Genomic DNA, 19,284 nt, shown 5'->3' on the forward strand with positions numbered 1-19,284 from the left:
TAAACTGGATTGAGAAACCACTTCACACGCACTAAGATAGCTATTACCATACAAAACAAAAGTGAAAATAACACATATTGGCAAGGATAGAGAGAAATTGAAACTCTTGTGCATTGCTGGTGGGACTATAAAATGATTTAATGCTGTGCAAACAGTTTGGTGGTTCCTCAAAGAGTTAAACGTAGAATTGCCACATGATCTAGCAATTCTACTCCTAGGTATACAATCAAGAGAATTGAAAGCAAGTACTCCAACAGATACTTGTATATCAGTTTTCATAGAAGCATTATTCACATTAACCAAAGGGTGGAAGCAACCTAAAAATCCATCAATAAATGAATGGATAAACAAAATGTGATATATATCCTGGGAATATTATTTGGCCTTAAAAAAGTATGGAATTCTGATCCGTGCTGCAGTGCAGATAAACCGTGAAAACATTGTGCTAAGTGAAATAAACTGGACACAGAAAGACAATTATTGTCTGATTCCACTTATTTTTTAAAAATTTTTTTGTGTTGATTTTTGAGAGAGAGAGACAGACAGAATGTGAGTGGGGGAGGAGTAGACAGAGAGAGAGAGAGACACAGAATCTGAAGCAGGCCCCAGGCTCTGAGTTGTTCACACAGAGCCCAATGCAGGGCTTAAACTCACAAACCATGAGATCATGACCTGAGCTGAAGTAGGACGCTTTACCAATTGAGCCACCCTGGTGCCCTGTCTGATTCCACTTATATGAGGCACTTAGAATAGGTACATTTGTAGAGATAGCAAGTAGAATAGAGGTTACCAACAGCTGGGGAAGGGGATAATGGGGAACTATTATTTAATGGGTACAGTTTCTGTTTATGATGATGAAAAAGTTCTGGAGATGGATAGTGGTGATGGTTGTACAGCACTAAGAATGCACTTAATGCTACTGAATTTTGCACTTAAAAATGGCTAAAGTGAAAAAAAAAAATTAAAAAAAAAAAAAAATGGCTAAAGTGATAATCCAGTGAAGAAATGGGCAAAAGACATGAATAGACGCTTTTCCAAAGAGACATCCAGATGGCTAACAGACACATGAAAAATGCTCAATATCACTCATCATCAGGGAAATACAAATTAAAACCATAATGAGATACCACCTTACACCTGTTAGAAGGGCTAAAATTAGCAACTCAGGCATCAACAGATGTTGACGGGGATACAGAGAAAGAGGAACCCTTTTGCACTGCTGGTAGGAATACAAACTTGTGTTGCCACTCTGGAAAACAGTATGGAGGTTCCTCAAAAAATTAAAAATAGAACTACCCTATACCCAGCAATTGCACTACTAGGTATTTCTCCAAAGGAGTGCTGATTTGAATTGGAACATGCACCCCAATATTTATAGCTGCACTATCGACAACAGCCAAAATATGGAAAGAGTCCAAATGTCCATCAGTCCATTGACTGATGATAAAGAAGATGTGGTATATATATATATATATATATATATATATATATATATGTATATATATATATATATATATATATATGTATATATATATATATATGTAAATATATATATATATATATATATATGGAAAATTACTCGGTGATTAAAAAGAATGAAATCTTGTCATTTGCAACAACATGGATGGAACTAGAGTGTATTATGCTAAGTTAAATAAGTCAGTCAGAGAAAGACAAATATCATATGATTTCACTCATGTGGAATTTAAGATACAAAACAGATGAACAAAAGGAAAGGGAAGCAAAAAATAACATAAAAACAGAGAGGGAAACAAACCATAAGAGACTCTCAAATTCAGGGAACAAACTGAGGGTTGCTTGTGATGGCCCCTGACAACAATGTGATGATTGAAGAAAAACATTATGCAGAGCTATGTCATAAATAATATAGCCTTGAGAAAATGTAATATTGAAAGGTCTCTCTGGAGAGGCGGCTTATGTACCTCACGGAAGCGGAGCAGCTGGGAACGCCTGGCCCGCTCAGGGTGGAAGGCTGCCGGCTTCTTTTGTTTGTACTTCTCTGCTTCCCCAGAGACCATGACCACCTGCAATGGATCTGATAAGATTCATTGATTGTGCTTGCTCAACCATAAGTTACTCCCACTACATGCTTAAGCAAGTTCTGTTTTTCTCTTGAGAACACTCTTTGAACAATGTAATGAATCTTGATGTCTTTTGATGATTGATATCATTTCCCCAATAAATATGGGAATGAGGAGTTGTTCGGGGCTACAGTCCTTCCAACTGTCGACCCTGCTCCCTTTCTCTTGCAGCTGACTTGTTTGTGCCTCATTCTTCTTCCGTTTGCTGCTGGAAGGCGGCAGTTGCTGGCAGGGTGTTGGATGTGGGGAGGGGCTAGAGGAGTGAGGGCATTGGGGAGGACACCTCAGATGAGCACTGGGTGTTATATGTAAGTGATGAATCACTAAATTCTATTCCTGAAATTATTATTATACTATATGTTAACTAACTTGGATTTAAGATAAATAAATAAATAAATGGTAAAAAAAATGGCTGAAGTGATCAATTTTGTGTTATGTATTTTTATCACAATAAAAAATGTAGATAATCATTATAGCACTATTATTTTAACTAATACATAAGTTTTTCTTTCATTTTATGGCAGAAATAGTGGATAATTAAAATCAAAAGGTAATTTCAAATATTGCTTGTTGTCATTAAGTTCAAGAAGGAAGCAACAAAAAAAAAAAATCTCACAAACTTTTAAAAATGAGTAATAAACTCCATAAAATGTATTTAATTTTTTCTTGTTTTTTAATTTTATACATATGAACATATATATGCAATAAAAATTTTAAAATAAATATGTAATTAATTGTGGAAATATATATAATGAATAAAAAGACACATTAGGTGACAAGAAATGACAAAAAATTAACTTTTAAGGAAGATTGTAAATTATCTTAAACAATTTAGAAAATTTGCAAGTGCCTGAGCTGTCACAGCATTAACAGGGAACATTTTGAAGAAGGATGTGGTCAGAGGATGTCTATTGGTTTTTCAGAAAAACATGTAACTCCAAAACAGCTGATATTAAAAGATAGGTAACAACTCTTTTAATTCTTCATATTGTTGCTTCATAGATGACTTGAAATAGTCCAAGAAGAAGTAATCCTAAATTTCTAAGTGTTTTCAACAAGCATTGAGTGTTTTATGTATAGTGATAATAAAGAATTATGTGAATGCATGACTCAGTGGCAATAAACTTCGTTTTAGCCATAAACTACTTAAAGGGGGAATTCTTTGTTCAACAAACCTCATTTGAGTGCTTATATAGCATAGGCTCTGGGGTCCAACAACACTGGATTCTTCTCTTGATGTTACCACTTGAAGCTGTGTGATCTGAGAAAAGTTATTCAATTTTTTGGTTTCTCAATTGTCTTGTTTGCAAAATGGGAGTTAATAATGGTATTGTTGGGATAATTAAATAAGATAATGTGTGTAAGATTTTTAGTCCTATACCGAGCATATAGTGACGCTTCAGTAAACGCTATCTACTAGTATTACAAGTAATGCACGATATAGCAGGCTAAAATTACGTATGTGGCATGAGTTGGAGTTTGAGCCTATGCTCCACTCACTCTAGGATTCAAGCAAGTGTTGTATGTCATTTGGGCTAATGACCAGGTGTAAGGAGAAGACAAATTTCTGAAATTTATCCTAAAAGAAGAGAAAGTTAAGAAGGACAGTTTAGTTCAAGGAAAAGGTGCTAGAGTAAGAAAGGAAGGTAACAATGCCTTGTACTCAGAATAGTCTACTGGGCACAACCTCTGACTGTAATGTAATTAATTAATTTTAAAAAAGGTAACATAAATTTTATTTGGTAATTTAAAAGTGTAACATTAGGGGCGTCTGGGTGGCTTAGTCGCTTGAGCATCTGACTCTTGATTTAGGCTCAGGTCATAATCCTGGGATTGTGGGATGGAGCCCCAGATTGGACTCCACACTGAGTGTGGAGCCTCTTAAGATTTTCTCTCTCTCTCTCTCCCCTTCTGCCCCTCTTGCCCACTCACACACACACACTCTAAATAAATAAATAAATAAATAAATAAAATAAAATAAACACCTTAAATAAATAAAAGTGTAACATTAAATAACCCATGGAACCAAGCAGAAATCTTGATAGAAATGAAGAAATCCTAAACTGAGTGATAATGTAAATACCAAATAACAGTACCTCTGGAATGTATCTGAAGCAGCACATACAGAAAATTTTTAGTTTTAAATGTTTATATTAGGAAATAAGAAAGGCTGGAAATTAACAAGCTTAAGATGCAAACAAAAGAACAATTTAATAAACAAAAGAAGAAAGTAGGGGCACCTGGGTGGCTCAGTCGGTTAAGTGTCTGACTTGGGCTTAGGTCATGATCTCAGGGTTTGTGAGTTCGAGCCACGTCAGGCTCTGTGCTGACAGCTCAGAGTCTGGAGCCTGCTTTGGATTCTGTGTCTCCTTCTCTCTCTCTGCCCCTCCCCAACTTGTGCTCTGTCTCTCTATGTCTCTCAAAAAATAAATAAATGTAAAAAAAAAAAAAAAAAAAAAAAAAGAACAAGAACAAGAAAGTAAAAAAGAGCAGAAAAGGGGCGCCTGGGTGGCGCAGTCGGTTAAACGTCCGACTTCAGCCAGGTCACGATCTCGCGGTCCGTGAGTTCGAGCCCCGCGTCAGGCTCTGGGCTGATGGCTCGGAGCCTGGAGCCTGTTTCCGATTCTGTGTCTCCCTCTCTCTCTCTGCCCCTCCCCCGTTCATGCTCTGTCTCTCTCTGTCCCAAAAATAAATAAAAAAAAAAAAAAAAAAAAAGAAAAAAAAGAGCAGAAAATAAGAAGCTAGAAAACAAAGACACAATAAGAATCTACAAAGCCAAAAGTTGGTTATTTGCAAGTATCAATAAAACAAACTTCTCCTGAGATTAAAAAAAAAAAGGCCACACATAACATTAGGATCTGAAAAAAGGGAAATGTAATAGCAGACTTAGCAAATGTTAATATAATGCATAAATAGTAATTATACAAATAAATTTATACCAATAAATTTGAGAATTTAGATCAAAATTTCAGATTTTTAAGAAAAATATAACATACCAAGACTTACTCAAGAAGAATAAAAAGCCTAAATAGTTCTATCACCAGTAAAGTACTTCCAATAATGAATTTAAAACATTCCCATGAAAAAAAATTAGACCCTTAAGATTTTCTGTGTCAGTTATATTAAACCTTTAAGGGAGAGATCATTGTAACCATACAAGCTCTTCCAAGTAAAAGAAAAAGAGGGAAAGTAAAACTGTCAAATGTACATTAAAATCTGTTCCCCCTAAAACAAAAACAAAGACAAAAACAAAAAAAGGAGGCACCTGGCTGGCTCAGTAGAGCATGAAACTCTTGGTCTCAGGATCATGAACTTGAACCCTGTGTTGGGTATGGAACCTACTTACAAATACATACATACATATGTACATATGTACAATCTTACTCCACCTTTTCTAAGGGGAGGAGGCATGTAGCTGTCTAGCTACATACTATGTTTCTCCCTCTTTTGTTGTTAGATATGATTATGTGAATAAGTTCTCCCCAACTGAAGAGCAGACAGTATAAATACAATGTCCTTCCTTAGCAGGGCATGTGTGCCCACTCCACTTTTGTCTTACCTTTTCCTCCTAGCTGAAATAGGACTATAGCTGCAACCTTGCTTGAACCAAAAACTGAATCAAAGTCCTAGGAAGTAGCTTAGACTCAAATTGGAAGAAACCTGGACTCCTGAATGACTACAAGGACTGGAGCTACCTGGCAAGTTGGAATATCCATCCTTGACTTTTACATATTAAATAGAAACCTGTATTAATATGAAAAATTGTGCACCGAGTCACTTAAAAAAAAAAAAAACAAAGGAAAAAGCAAGCCACAAATTGAAAGAAGATATGTGCTACATATGTAACCCATAAAAGATTAGCATTCAAAATATATTAAAATATGTAACAAATTATTAAGAAAAATATAATTTTTAAAAATGTATGCTATAAACATATTGATAGGGTTTAGGACATACTATCCCCAAATACGGCAATTTGGCATATTGACTATTTTAAGCTGAAGGAGTTTGAAAAAAACAGCAGAAGCAAGAAAGTTACTCTGACCTCCTCCTTCCCTTCCCTTTCTTTCCTGAAACAGATCATAAAGTCCTCATGTGAGAGGTGCCCTCCCTATACCTAGAGGAAAGGAGCATCCTTATCTCCAAAGACAAAGGGACCAAGAAGAATGTCAACAAACAGGGATTGCTAAGTGTCCCCCAGTTTATTGCAGTTACTTCATACTCCTTAACCTATCATATAACCTCCACAATTTATCATATTCCTCCATTGCCCATTCTTCAATCAAACCTAGCATAAAAGTACTCAGGTCTAACTACTTCTGCAGGTCTTCATTTTCTTATGAAGACTCCCATGTCATATAAAACTTTTATTAACTAAATTTGTATGCTTTTTCTCCTGTTGATCTTTTTTTCTTAGTTTAAATTTAAGACCCAGTCAGGAATAGTAAGAGGTTCAAGGAAAATTTTTCTTCCCTACAGTATGCAATAAATTTATATATACTTGTAAGCAAAATATTTTTAAATATATATATTTAATATCTACAATGTATTAGACATTGCTCACTGAGGATACAAAGTTCTCCTCACGAAACTTACACTCTTACACATATGCAACTCACAAAAATAGAGAATGTAAATAGCCAATAAATATATGAAAAGGTTTTCATTGATTAGCAAGGAGATATCAATCAAAGCAGCAATCAGATTCACTTTTTTTTCTTTTTTACATTTATTTATATTTGAGAGACAGAGAGAGACAGAACACAAGCAGGAGAGGGACAGAGAGAGAAGGAGACACAGAATCCAAAGCAGGCTCCAGGCTCTGAGCTGTCAGCACAGAGCTGGAAGCGGGGCTCGAACTCACGAACCGTGAGGTCATGACCTGAGCTGAAGTCGGATGCCCAACCGACTGAGCCACCCAGGCACCCCCAGATTCACTTTTAAACCCACTGTCACAAAAAATTTGAAGTTGGACAATAGCAAATGTGGAGTACATTGTGAAGCAACAGGAATTTATATATTGTTGGGGTAATGAGGATTGCTAATTGCTAAAGCAATATTGAAAGATATATTGATACTATATAGTAAATTTGAAGATGTTCTTAGAGTTTATATGAAGTTTCATCTTTAGGTATATATATATATATATATATATATATATATATATATATATATATATATATATAATGTTCATTCAAAATAATAAGCTGTGATGTAATAAGTATAATATGATACCAGTACATACAGTAAAAAACACACAAAACAATTCTATGTTTTGCTTAAAGATACATATATAAACTGTGAAATTAAACATGTACTTAATGAAATGATAACCCACTACCTTCAAGGTAGTGCTTCATTCTGGGGGGAAAAGTGGGGAGGTATATGAACCAGGGACTTAAATGCATTGGCAGTTATTTATTTCAGCAGCTAGATAGTGGTAGTCCTGTGCCTGCTGACTTATTCTTTATACATTTTTGCGTGTCGTAAATATTGAAAAAAAATTAGGAATGCCCCAACTCCAAGATCAGCAAGAGGTAGGGCGCCTGGGTGGCTTAGTCGGTTAAGTGCTGGAATCTTGATTTTCACTCAGGGTGTGATCTCAAGCTTCGTGAGATTGAGCCCCAAGTAGGAATCTGGGCTGACAGTGTGGAGCCTGCTTGGGATTCTCTCTTTCCTTCTCTCTGCCTTCACATGCATGCTCTCTTTAGAAAAAAAAAAAAAAAAATCAGCAAGAGGTAATCTCAGAAGGACATGATTGGAAAAGAAAGCAGACATCTAATGAATGTTATTTCATTCTCTCTGCAGAGACATATTTTTGACCATCTTGAGCTGTGAGGCATCTATAAAAAAGAAGCTGAAGCACATGAAATTCTCATTGAATCTGGAAGGCATGCAAGAGAGGATTTTATACCTGTTTGACTTGATTGAGAACCAGGTAATGTGCTTTCAGAGTAACATCTGATATACTCATTGATGGTATTATTATCACTATAAAATAAATATAAAAGCAGGTATCTCTACATATAGATCATATGCACCATAAAGCTAGGATTATGTCTTTTTTTTTTCACCTTTGTATCCTTAGCACACAGCATAGAGGATGACACATAATCAACATTAATTCCTTTATGAAAGAATGGATAAATGAACTTCTTGAGGTTGTGATGTAAATGTGCGGTAAATGTATATTTACCATTTTAATTTCTTTTTTTTCAAGTTTTTATTTAAGTTCTAGTTAGTTAAAATATACTGTAATATTGGTTTCAGGAGTAGAATTTAGTGATTCATCACTTACGTGTAATACCCAGTACTCATCACAAGTGCCCTCCTTAACACCCATCATATATTTAGCCAGCCCATCCCCTGCCTACCTTCTCTCCATAAACCTTCAGTTTGTACTCCCTAGTGAAGACTCTTATAGTCTGCCTTCCTCTTTTTTTTTCTTCCTCCCCTAGGTTCATCTGTTTTGTTTCTTAAATTCCACATATGAGTGAAATGGTGTCGTCTTTCTCTGACTTATTTCACTTAGCGTAATACTCTAGATCCATCCATGCCATTGCAAATGGGAAGATTTCATTCTTTTGATGACTGAGTAATATACCATTGTATATGTACACTACATCTTCTGTATTCATGCATCAGTTGATGGGCATTTGGGCTCTTTCCATAATTTGGCTATTATTCATAATGCTACTATAAACATCAGGGTGGTTGTGCCACTTCAAATCCGTATTTTTATATCCTTTGAGTAAATACCTAATAGTGCAATTGCTGAGTCTTGGGTAATTGTATTTCAGACTTTGTGAGGAACCTCCATACTGTTTTCCAGACTGGCTGCACCAGGTTGCATTACCACCAATAGTCTAAGAGGGTTCCCCTTTCTCTGTATCCTCGCCAGGACCTATTTCTCATCCCACTGTTGGTAATTTTAACCATTCTGACTGGTATGAAGTGATGTCTCATTGTAGTTTTGATTTGTATTTCCCTGATGATGAATGATGTTGGGCATCTTTTCATGTGTCTGTTAGCCATCTGTATGTCTTCTTTGGAAAAATGTCTCTTCATGGCTTCTGCCCGATTCTTAACTGGATTATTTGTTTTTTGGGTGTTGAGTTCGGTAAGTTCTTTATAGATTTGAACACTAACCCATTATCCAATATATCATTTGCAAATATATTGCAAATTGTTTCCTTTGCTTTGAAAAGTCTTTTTTTTAATTTTTAAAAACTGTTTGTTTGTTTGTTTGTTTATTTATTTATTTATTTATTTAGAGAGACAGAGTGGGAGTGGGGCAGGGGCAGAGAGAGAGGGAGACACAGAATTTGAAGCAGGCTTCAGGCTCTGAGCTGTCAGCACAAGCCTAATGCAAGACTCAAACTCACAAACTGTGAGATTATGACCTGAGCCTAAGTCAGACGCTTAACCAACTGAGCCACCCAGGCAACCCCTGTGTAGAGGTTTTTTATCTTGATGAGTTCCCAATAGTTCATTTTTGCCTTTGTGTCCCTTGCCTCCAGAGACGTATGTAGTAAAAAGTTGGTATGGCCAAGATCAAAGAGGTTTTCTGCCAATTGTGTCCTTTAGGATTTTGATGGATTCCTGTCTCACATTTAGGTCTTTCATACATTTTGAATATATTTTGGTGTATGGTGTAAGAAAGTGGTTCAGTATCATTCTGCATATTGCTGTCTAGTTTTCCCAACACCATTTGTTGAAAAGATTGTCTTTTTTTGCCAGTCGATTTCTTTCATGCTTTGTGAAAGATTAGTTGACCGTATAGTTGCGGGTCCATTTCTGGGTTTTCCACTCTGATCCATTGATCTGAATGTCTGTTTTTGTGCCACTATTATACTGTCTTGATCACTACAGCTTTGTAATAATAGCTTGAAGTCTGGAATTATGTTGCCTCTAGCTTTGCTTTTCTTTTTCAAGATTGCTTTAGCTATTTGGGGAATTTTGTGGTTCCATACAAATTTTAGAATTGTTTGTTCAAGCTCTGAAAAGTGCTGGTGATATTTTGATAGGGATTGCATTACATGTGGGGTTTGTTTTGGGTAGTACAGACGTTTTAATAATATTTGTTCTTCCAATCCATGACTGTTTTCAAAGTACAGATCTTCTCCTCTTTGGTTAGCTTTATTCCTAGGTATGTTATAGCTTTTGGTGAAATTGTAACTGGGACTGGTTCCTTGATTTCTCTTTCTGCTGCTTCATTTTGGTATATAGAAATGCAACAGATTTCTGTACATTGATTTTTTTATGTTTATTTATTTTTGAGAAAGAGAGAAACAGAGCATGAGCGGGGGAGGGGCAAAGAGAGGGAGACACAGAATCTGAAGCAGGCTCCAGGCTCTGAGCTGTCACCACAAAGCCCAATGCAGGGCTTCAACACACGAGCAGTGAGATCATGACCTGAGCCAAAGATGGACACTTAACCAACTGAGCCACCCAGGTGCCCCAATTTCTGTACATTGATTTTGTACCTGAAATTTTATTGAACTCATCTATAAGTTCCAGCAATTTTTAATGGCGTCTCTTGGGTTTTCTACATAAACTATCATGTCTGCAAATAGTGAAAGCTTGACTTCTTCCTTGCCAATTTGGATGCTTTTTATTTCTTTTTGTTGTCTGATTGCTGAGGCTAGGACTTCCAGTACAATGTTAGATAATGATGATAAGAGTGGACATCCCTGTCTTGTTCCTGGCCATAGTGGAAAAGCTCTCCGTTTTCCCCATTGAGGATGATATTAGCTGTGGGTCTTTCATATATGGCCTTTATTATGTTGAGCTATGTTCCCTCTATTCCTACTTTGTTGAGGGTTTTTATCAAGAATGGATGCTGTACTTCGTCAAATGACTTTTCTGTATCTATTGAGAGGATCATATGGTTCTTATTCTTTCTTTTATTAATATGGTATATCACGTTGATTGATTTGTGAATATTGAACCATCCCTGTAGCCCAGGAATAAATCCCACTTGATAGTGGTGAATACTTGTTTTAATGTACAGTTGCATTTGATTTGCCAGGTGTTTTTTTGTTTGTTTGTTTGTTTGTTTGTTTGCCTTGAGAATTTTTGCATCCACATTCATCAGGGATATTGGCTTCTAGTTCTGTTTTTTAATGGAAACTTTGGTTTTGGAATCAAGAGAATGCTGGCCTCATAGAATGAGTTTGAAAGTTTTCTTTCCTGCCAGAGTCCGGCCCCAGCAGGTCCAGGAATTCCCGAAGGATGAACGGTGTCGGCAAATTGACAAATGGACACAGATAACAGCAATGTGTTAGACTGGCCGCTTTATTGTGGCAAACGTGGCATTATATTTGTTAGCAATTTCCTTGTAGTGTGCATCATCTATGTTTCTTGGCATTACCTAATTCTAAAAATGTTCCTTTGTGTAACCACCCATTAAGGAACTTCATGGTTATTTCTTTGTAACATTCCCTTCTGCCCTTTGCTTATTGATTAATTTCTTCATACTACTTTCACTATGTATCTACATTTATTTATAGTCTATAAAGCATTTGCTTTGCTATTTTCATGAAAGGTCATCTAGCTCTCAACACCTCAAGTGGAACATTTACAGGGACATGACTTCTTAATTGTTCCTTTGAACCATTTGCAGTACAAGGAACAAAAGTATTCGCTTTGGTCCGGGGTGCCAGGAGGGAGCCAAGAGGGCCCTGGGAACCCACAACTTATGCTTTCCCAGAGACAATGTATACCTAGGAACTAATGAACCATCCTGTACCTTAACCCACCAGGTCCAATTAGCATCTGGAATGCCTCCTGGGGGCTAAGTGGGCCTAGGGGTTGGAGTAACTTGTAATCATAGATACATTCCTTTGTTGCCAGAGTGGGGATTTTGAAACCATTTGTCCCCCTCCTTGGCTGGGAAATATAGGGGGCTATCCTTCCTTTAGGTAGGGGATGGACAGGTGGGGATGGCACCAGCTGGATATGAGGTTTCATTATCCATCTTCGGATTCTCATGGTTTTTTCCCAGAGGGAGTTTTTCCTGGGGGTCTTCCCCAGAAAATATCCCCGAGTTTGCCCCCATGGGTTTATTTTGAATCATCAGTGCCAACTGGACCATGGGGATGGCCAAGATGAGTAACAGGGGGGATACCAGTAGCTTCCCATTCAGAGGGTCACTATGCATTGCCCTTCCGCCAACCATCAGGCTGTGCCATCAGGAAGGCTGGATGGATTGGCTCCTGGCACTTTCCATTTCTATTTTTTGGAACAGTTTAGGAAAATAGGTATTAACTCCTCTACAAATGTCTGATAGAATTTCTCTGGAAAGCCATTGTGGGGAATAAGCTTAGAAATTCCCTGGGTTTACACCAATGGGTTAACAAGTCATAAAGAATTACAAAGCCATAGGATGCTCTCACCCAAGCTTGTGTAAACAACATAAGACCCCCAGAGTAAAGTAGGGAGGGGCCAGGGCCCCCAGAATAGAGAGGGAGGGGCAAAGGCCCCAGAATACAGAGGGGCAAAGGCCCCAATACAACAGTTTATGAGGTAAGCAAGATTAGGCATTCAGGGAAAAAGTGCCCCCAATTTAGTACTATAGCAGAAAGCTGTTCTCACAGGATGGAAGGACCAAATTAGATGAACAGGTATATAGGGCTATAGACCGCCATGCTGCCCAGAGCAGAGCTGATTAGCAGAAGAAAAGGTGCCCTGTTAACCCTGAGGTTATTTCCCCTATCTGTCTTATCCCCTAGGCTAGCTAAGATAAACAGACATGGCACCTCCTGTCTGCTGTTAACAACCATCTGCCCATCTGCCCAGCGCCAGGATTTTGTTTTATATTGACCCAAACACCAAATACCATATATCTTCAAAACCCCCTTTTCCCTCATGCTCATGAGTTAATGTTCACTGATTCATTGTCTCTTTGTACACGCCCATCACGTTTGTAAGCCTTCTGATCTTAATAAATACGGGGCAAGGACCCTTATTCAGGGCTCTTGTCTTTTCCCGGACATTAGCCATCTCTCGCATTTTAATCCTGTGTCCTGCTTTCTTGGTAGACAAGAAAGAACTTTAGACCTAGAGTCTACGACAGCCATCAGTCCCTGGACTTTTGCTTATTGGGAGATTTTTGATTACTCATTCAATTTCTTTGCTGATTATCAGTCTGTTCAAGTTTTCTATTCTTCCCGTTTTAGTTTTAGTAGTTTATATATTTCTAAAAATTTATCCATTTCTTCCAGATTTCTTAGTTTGTTGGCATATAATTTTTAATAATAACCTCTTATAGTTTTTTGTCTTTCTCTGGTGTTGGTTGTGATCTCTCCTTTTTCATTTGGGATTTTATTTATTTATCTCCTTTCTCTTTTCTTTTTGATAAGCCTGGCAAGGGGTTTATCAATATTATTCATTGTTTCAAAGACCCGGCTCTTAGTTTTGTTGATCTGTTCTACTGTTTTTTTGTTTGTTTCTGTATCATTTATTTCTGCTCTAATCTTTATTATTTCCCTTCTTCTGCTGGTTTTAGCCTTCATTTGCTCTTCCTTTCCTACCTTCTATAGGTGTAAGATTAGGTTGTATGTTTGAAACTTTTCTTGTTTCTTCTTTTCTTTTTTAATATTTATTTATTTTTGAGAGAGAGAACACATGGGGAAGAGGCAGAGAGAGAGGGAGACAGAGGATCCAAAGCAGGCTCCATGCTGACCACAGAGAGCCCAATGTGGGCCTCAACCTCGTGAACCATGGGATCATGACCTGAGCCACAGTTGGACACATAACAGACTGAGCCACCCAGGAACCCAAGACTTTTCTTGCTTCTTGATGTAAGCCTGAATTGCTATATACTTCCTTCTTATAACCACTTTTGCTGTATCCCAAAGGTTTTGGGTGGTTGTGTTTTCATTTTCATTTGTTTCCATGTATTTTTTTATTTCTTCTTTAGTATTCTGGTTAACCCTTTTATTCTTTAGTAGGATGTTGTTTAACCTTCATGTATTTGTTGTCTTTCTAAATTATTTCTTGTGGTTGACTCGAAGTATCATAGTGTCATGGTTGGAAAATATGCATGGTATGATCTCAATCTTTTTGTGTTTGTTGAGGCCTGATTTGTGACTTAGTATGTGATCTATTCTAGAGAATATTCCATGTGCACTCTAAAAGAATGAGTATTCTGCTCCTTTAAGATGAATTGTTCTGAATATATCTATTAAGTCTATCTGGCACGGTGTGTCATTCAAAGCCATTGTTTCCTTATTGATTTTCTGCTTAGATGATCTATCCATTGTTGTAAATGGGTTGTTAAAGTCCTCTGCTATTATTGTATTATTATCAATAAGTTCCTTCATGTTTGTTATTAATTGATTTATACATTTGGGTGTTTCAAGTTGAGGGGCATAAATATTTGTAATTGGTAGATCTTGTTGGATGGTTCCCTTTATTATGATATAGTGCCCTTCTTCATTTCTTGTTACAATCTTTGGTTTAAAATCTAGTTTGTCAGATATAAGTATGGCTATTCCAGCTTTCTTTTGATGTCTTTTTGCATGATAAATGTTTCTTCATGTCCTCACTTTCAGTCTGTAAGTGTTTTAGGTTTAAAGTACATCTCTTACAGTCACCACATAACTTGTTTTTATTAATCCATTCTGACACTCTATGTCTTTTGATTGCAGCATTTAATCCATTTATATTCAGAGTAATTATTGATAGATATGAATTTAGTGCCATTGTATTACCTGTAAAGTCATTGTTTCTGGATATTTTCTCTGTTCCTTTTTATGTTTGTTGCTTTTGGTCTTTTTTTCCCATTCAAAGAGTCTCCTTTAATATGTCTTGCAGGGCTGGTTTAGTGCTCACGAACTCCTGTAGTTTTTGTTTGTCTGGGAAACTCTTTATCTTTCCTTCTATTCTGAATGACAGCCTTGTTGTATATAGAGTATTCTTGGCTGCATATTTTTCCCATTTAGAATGTTGAATATATCATGCAACTCCCTTCTGGCCTGCCTGCCATGCTTCTGTGAATAAGTCTGCTGATGACCTTATTTGTCCTCCCTTGTAAGTTAGGGATTTCTTTTCCCTTACTGCTCTCAGGATTTTTTCTTTATTTCTGTATTTTATCAGTTTTACTAAGAATATATCTTGGTGCTAGCCTGCTTTATTGATTTTGATGAGAACTTTCTGTGCCTCCAGGATTTGAATGTCCATTTTACTCCCCAGATTAGTGAAGTTTTCAGATACAATTTGTTCAAAAAAACCTTCTGCCCATTTTTCCCCCTCTTATTCTGGGACTCCAATGATATGAGTGTTATTACACTTTATGGAATAATTGACTTCCCTAAGTCTACATTGGATATGGATACATTGGATAAAAATCCAATATTTTTATTTCCCTCTTCTTTTCAGCTTCATTATTTTCCATAATTTTTATCTTCTATGTTAATTATTTGTTCCTCTGCTCCTTCCATCCTTGTGTTCATTACATGCTGTCAGTTTTGCATCTCAGTTATAGCATTTTTTATTTCAGCCTAACTAATTTTAGGTCTTTTATCTCTGCAGTAAGTGACTCCCCAGTGTCTTTTATGCTTTTCTCAAGCACAGCTAGTATTCTTATGATTGTTGCTTTAGATTCTGGATCAAGGATATTACTTGTATCAATTTTGAGTAGATCCCTGGCCATGATCTTTTCTTGTTCTTTCTTTTGGGATGAATTCCTCCATTTTGGCATTTTTTTAGGTCTTTGACTTCTTCTGTGTGTTAGAAAAGCCTATTATGTTTCCTTCTCTTGAAAGTAATGGCTTTATTAAGAAGAGGTTATATACTGTCCAGTGTCTGGTGCTTTAGGAAGTGTCTCTGGTGTATGGTGTGTGCAATCTGCTGTTGTGTTTTGGCTGCTCTTTCCCTGCAAAGTTTTTCCTTCCCTCATTGGGTAGTGTTTGGACCTTCTCCAGTGTGTGATGAATTTTAATTAGGTGTACTTGGTCTGCTTGTTAAAACTAGCCTGATCCTATTTCCACTAGACCTGAAACTTTGAAGCCCCCTATAGTTGGTAGGCTTGGTGCATGCAGGGGGTTTGTGCTGGTCTTCTGGGAGAGGGGCACACTGCTGTTCTGGCTCTCAGGCTCTCTAGTAAAAAAATCACCTGAAGAGCACAGGAGTGGGGCTCGGTATAAGCAGCTCAAGCCTCCACTGTGGACACTGTGCTGTTCACTGAAATCCATCTGTGCTGATGGGCAGGTGATAAAAACTGGTGTCAACCTGCTGTCTTATCTCTGCAGAAGGAAGTTCTTACCTGCTGTAGTCCAGGAAGCCCTCAGAGAGGAGTGAACTATCTCCCCTCTTTTATCCCTGGCATCTCTCAGGTTGCTGCTTTCACCCTGTGTCTGGGTCATCTGCCCCCTCAATGGTACAGTGCCCCTGTGTTTTATCTCATGCATATTGGCTGAGTTTCAAAAAAATTTTAGGGACCCTGCACAGCATGGACCCATGATGATCCTCTGGGGGAGGGACTCACCACGCTATGGCTGCTGCCAGTTTGTCCCAGAAGGGCAGTTGCACAAATGCACAGAGGCTTGGAGTTTATAGGAATGTACAACAAAAAGCCAGTGTCCAGGTTAGTTGCCCTTAGCAGGTTCCCTATGCTAAGTAATAGGGCAGTGCAGTGGTGCCTGCCGGCTCTTTTGTACCCTAAGAGCCATTGCCAGCTCTCCCAAGTACACTCCAACAAAGAGAACTATCTCTCCTAGTGAAACCCAAGTGGTGCATAAAACACACTGTCCACTCTCACTGCCCTTCTACTCCACAGGAGTACCGTTTAGCCTGCCAGCTTCCACACCTGTCACAGTGTGGATGTCTAAAATTTCTGTCTTCAAGCTCTGCTGCTTTTAAAAACCCGTGATAAACAGTCCCTCTCATTTTCCTAATCACTGGTTTTGGGGAAGTGCTTTTCTTGCATAATCCCCTGTGCACTGTTCTCTCTCATTCTCTCTCTCTTTCTTTCCGCTCTCTGTGATCAGGGCTCCCTCCCCTCCTCAACACCCATGATTCTTTTCTCCCCCAATCAGGTCTCTGTACCTCCTACCCTCCATTATATAGCCTCTTTTCCCTCTTTAGTTGTGCAGTTTGTTCTCTCAGTCCTCAGATACATTTCTTGGGTGTTCAGAATGATTTGATATTTATCTAGCTATGTTCGAGGGACAAGGCAAGCATAAGGTCCCCCTATTAATCTGCCATCTTAACTCCTCTTCCATCATTTTAATTTCTAAAGACCAGGCCTTAGAATGGATGACCCTGCCCAGATAGCATGAGAAGGCTATGGACAGGCCAGTTTGCCCTTGAAGGGTGGTAGAATATACAACCCTAAAATATGCATTTTTGACATAAGTGTTATTTTGAGCTGAAGGTACTTGAAAAATAGAAAATGCAGGACAAAACTTTTTAAAATTCCCTTTCTCTGCCTATAGACAGATCCTCCAAAAGTAACTCAGTTGTCACAGATCTCTTCCTCTAGAGTTTCATCAACTAGGGAAAATTGGCTCTTACCACAGGAGAGACTAGAAAACTATCACAAACTATCATATCTCCCATATAGTCTTCTGAGGACCCATTTCTATTTCCTAAAAATCACTTATTCTCCCCTCAGCAGCCTAATCCTCCTTTCCCTTCCCCTATAAAGACTGTATATATTTTTTAAAAAGACTATATATAAGCTCTTAAATCTCACTGCTTTTTTGGGTATTCACTCCTTTTTCCCTATAATTTCCCTGTGCATGTAACTTTAAAAGTCAATAAATTTATATATCCTTTCTCCTGGTAGTCTTCCTCTTATCAGTTTACTTCATAGATCCAACTATAGAACCTAGAAAGGCAGAGGGAATATCTTTCCTCCTCTGTACCCTCTACAGACAGACAATTACCTTTCTCTTCCTCTCGTCTTTTTCCTTTTTTCTCTCTCTCCTTCCTCTTTCTTCTTATCTTCCCCCACCTCATACCCAGTACATTCTTAAATAACACCACTTTGACTTGTGATTCAGAAAATGCAAAAAAGGGGGATTTTGAAAGAGAAGTCTACTGCATCCACTCCCTAAACTATTCACTGATTTAATTTTAAATATGAAAAAGATTTCAGTGATAAGTAGTCAAAGCATTTCATTGCTTAATCTTATGATCTGTCTACATGTTCCCTCAAACAGTTTGGCTATTAGTGAATGAGCCTTTACAAAATGGTTGACTCTACAAATGTTTTTCTGGCGAAATGCCAAAGGAAGACGACATGGCTAATGAAGAAAAAAAAACATTGGAAGCACTGTAGGTTAAAGTGATACATACAATATACCAATCTAATTTTATTTCTCCTCTAAAACTACAATAGTGGTATCTTAAAAAAAAAAAAAAGGCATGAAAGCACAAAGATAGGGAGAATAACAACAAAAATAAACCTTTGGAAACTGGAAAGCAAGCTGACTGCAAACTAACTTAGAAGAACTGAGAAAACTGAATTCTCTGGCAACAGTGGAAAAAATCCTCTCCCTAAATCCATGCTATTGGGTGACTATTTCTCCCTGACTCTAGTAGAAGCTGGAAGTATCTGGAGAGGATAAAAATGAGTCTGTGAACTGGGGAATAGTAGGCACAATTGAGGTCATTAGTACCATGCAAAATGGAGGTTTACATTGAGGGGCAGAGTGCCCCAAGATGGGCCACTTTGGAATAAAGATTATTTCGAGTTAAAAGTAATCAAAACCCAACAGATGCAGGAAAAGCTCTCTGCTTCCTCATCAACTGCCTAAATTTACATTGTGAAGAAGAGCCTATACCAGCAAGAGAACTGTTAACAGAGACTTCACTTTACCTAAGGAACTTATCTGCACAAACATCTTCTTTCACCTTCCTGCTAATGGCCTTCCCCCACTTTGTATCCTCTGACCCTACCCCTCACCTTAGTTCATGTAGGCTTCATGTCACCACATTGTTTTTTGGAATTTCGTGTCTGTGGGTTCCCCATACTTACAACTGTTAAATTTGAGTTTCTCCTGTTAATCTGTCTCATGTCAATTTGATTCTAAGTCCAGCTAGAAGGACCATAGGGCAGAAGGAGGTCTTCCTCTCTGGCAACATAATCACATGCATTGTGTGTGCTAATACTCTATCTTCCACTCCACAGTCTTTATCAACTACTCAGCCCCCAAACCATGGCAGCTGTATC

General features: G+C 37.7%; 1 long non-coding RNA gene across 1 annotated transcript in view; it reads left to right on the top strand.

The window, feature by feature from the left end:
- The window catches only part of LOC132694549 (uncharacterized), a 47,722-nt gene that overhangs the window by 9,986 nt on the left and 18,452 nt on the right, over positions 1–19,284 (top strand). The window contains exon 2 of the long non-coding RNA XR_009617357.3: positions 7,911–8,040. This is a non-coding gene — a long non-coding RNA (uncharacterized LOC132694549). The remainder of the gene's footprint in view (positions 1–7,910; positions 8,041–19,284) is intronic.

Source organism: Panthera onca, chromosome B4, assembly GCF_046562875.1.
Source record: "Panthera onca isolate mPanOnc1 chromosome B4, mPanOnc1 haplotype 2, whole genome shotgun sequence".
Classification (NCBI taxonomy): domain Eukaryota; kingdom Metazoa; phylum Chordata; class Mammalia; order Carnivora; family Felidae; genus Panthera; species Panthera onca.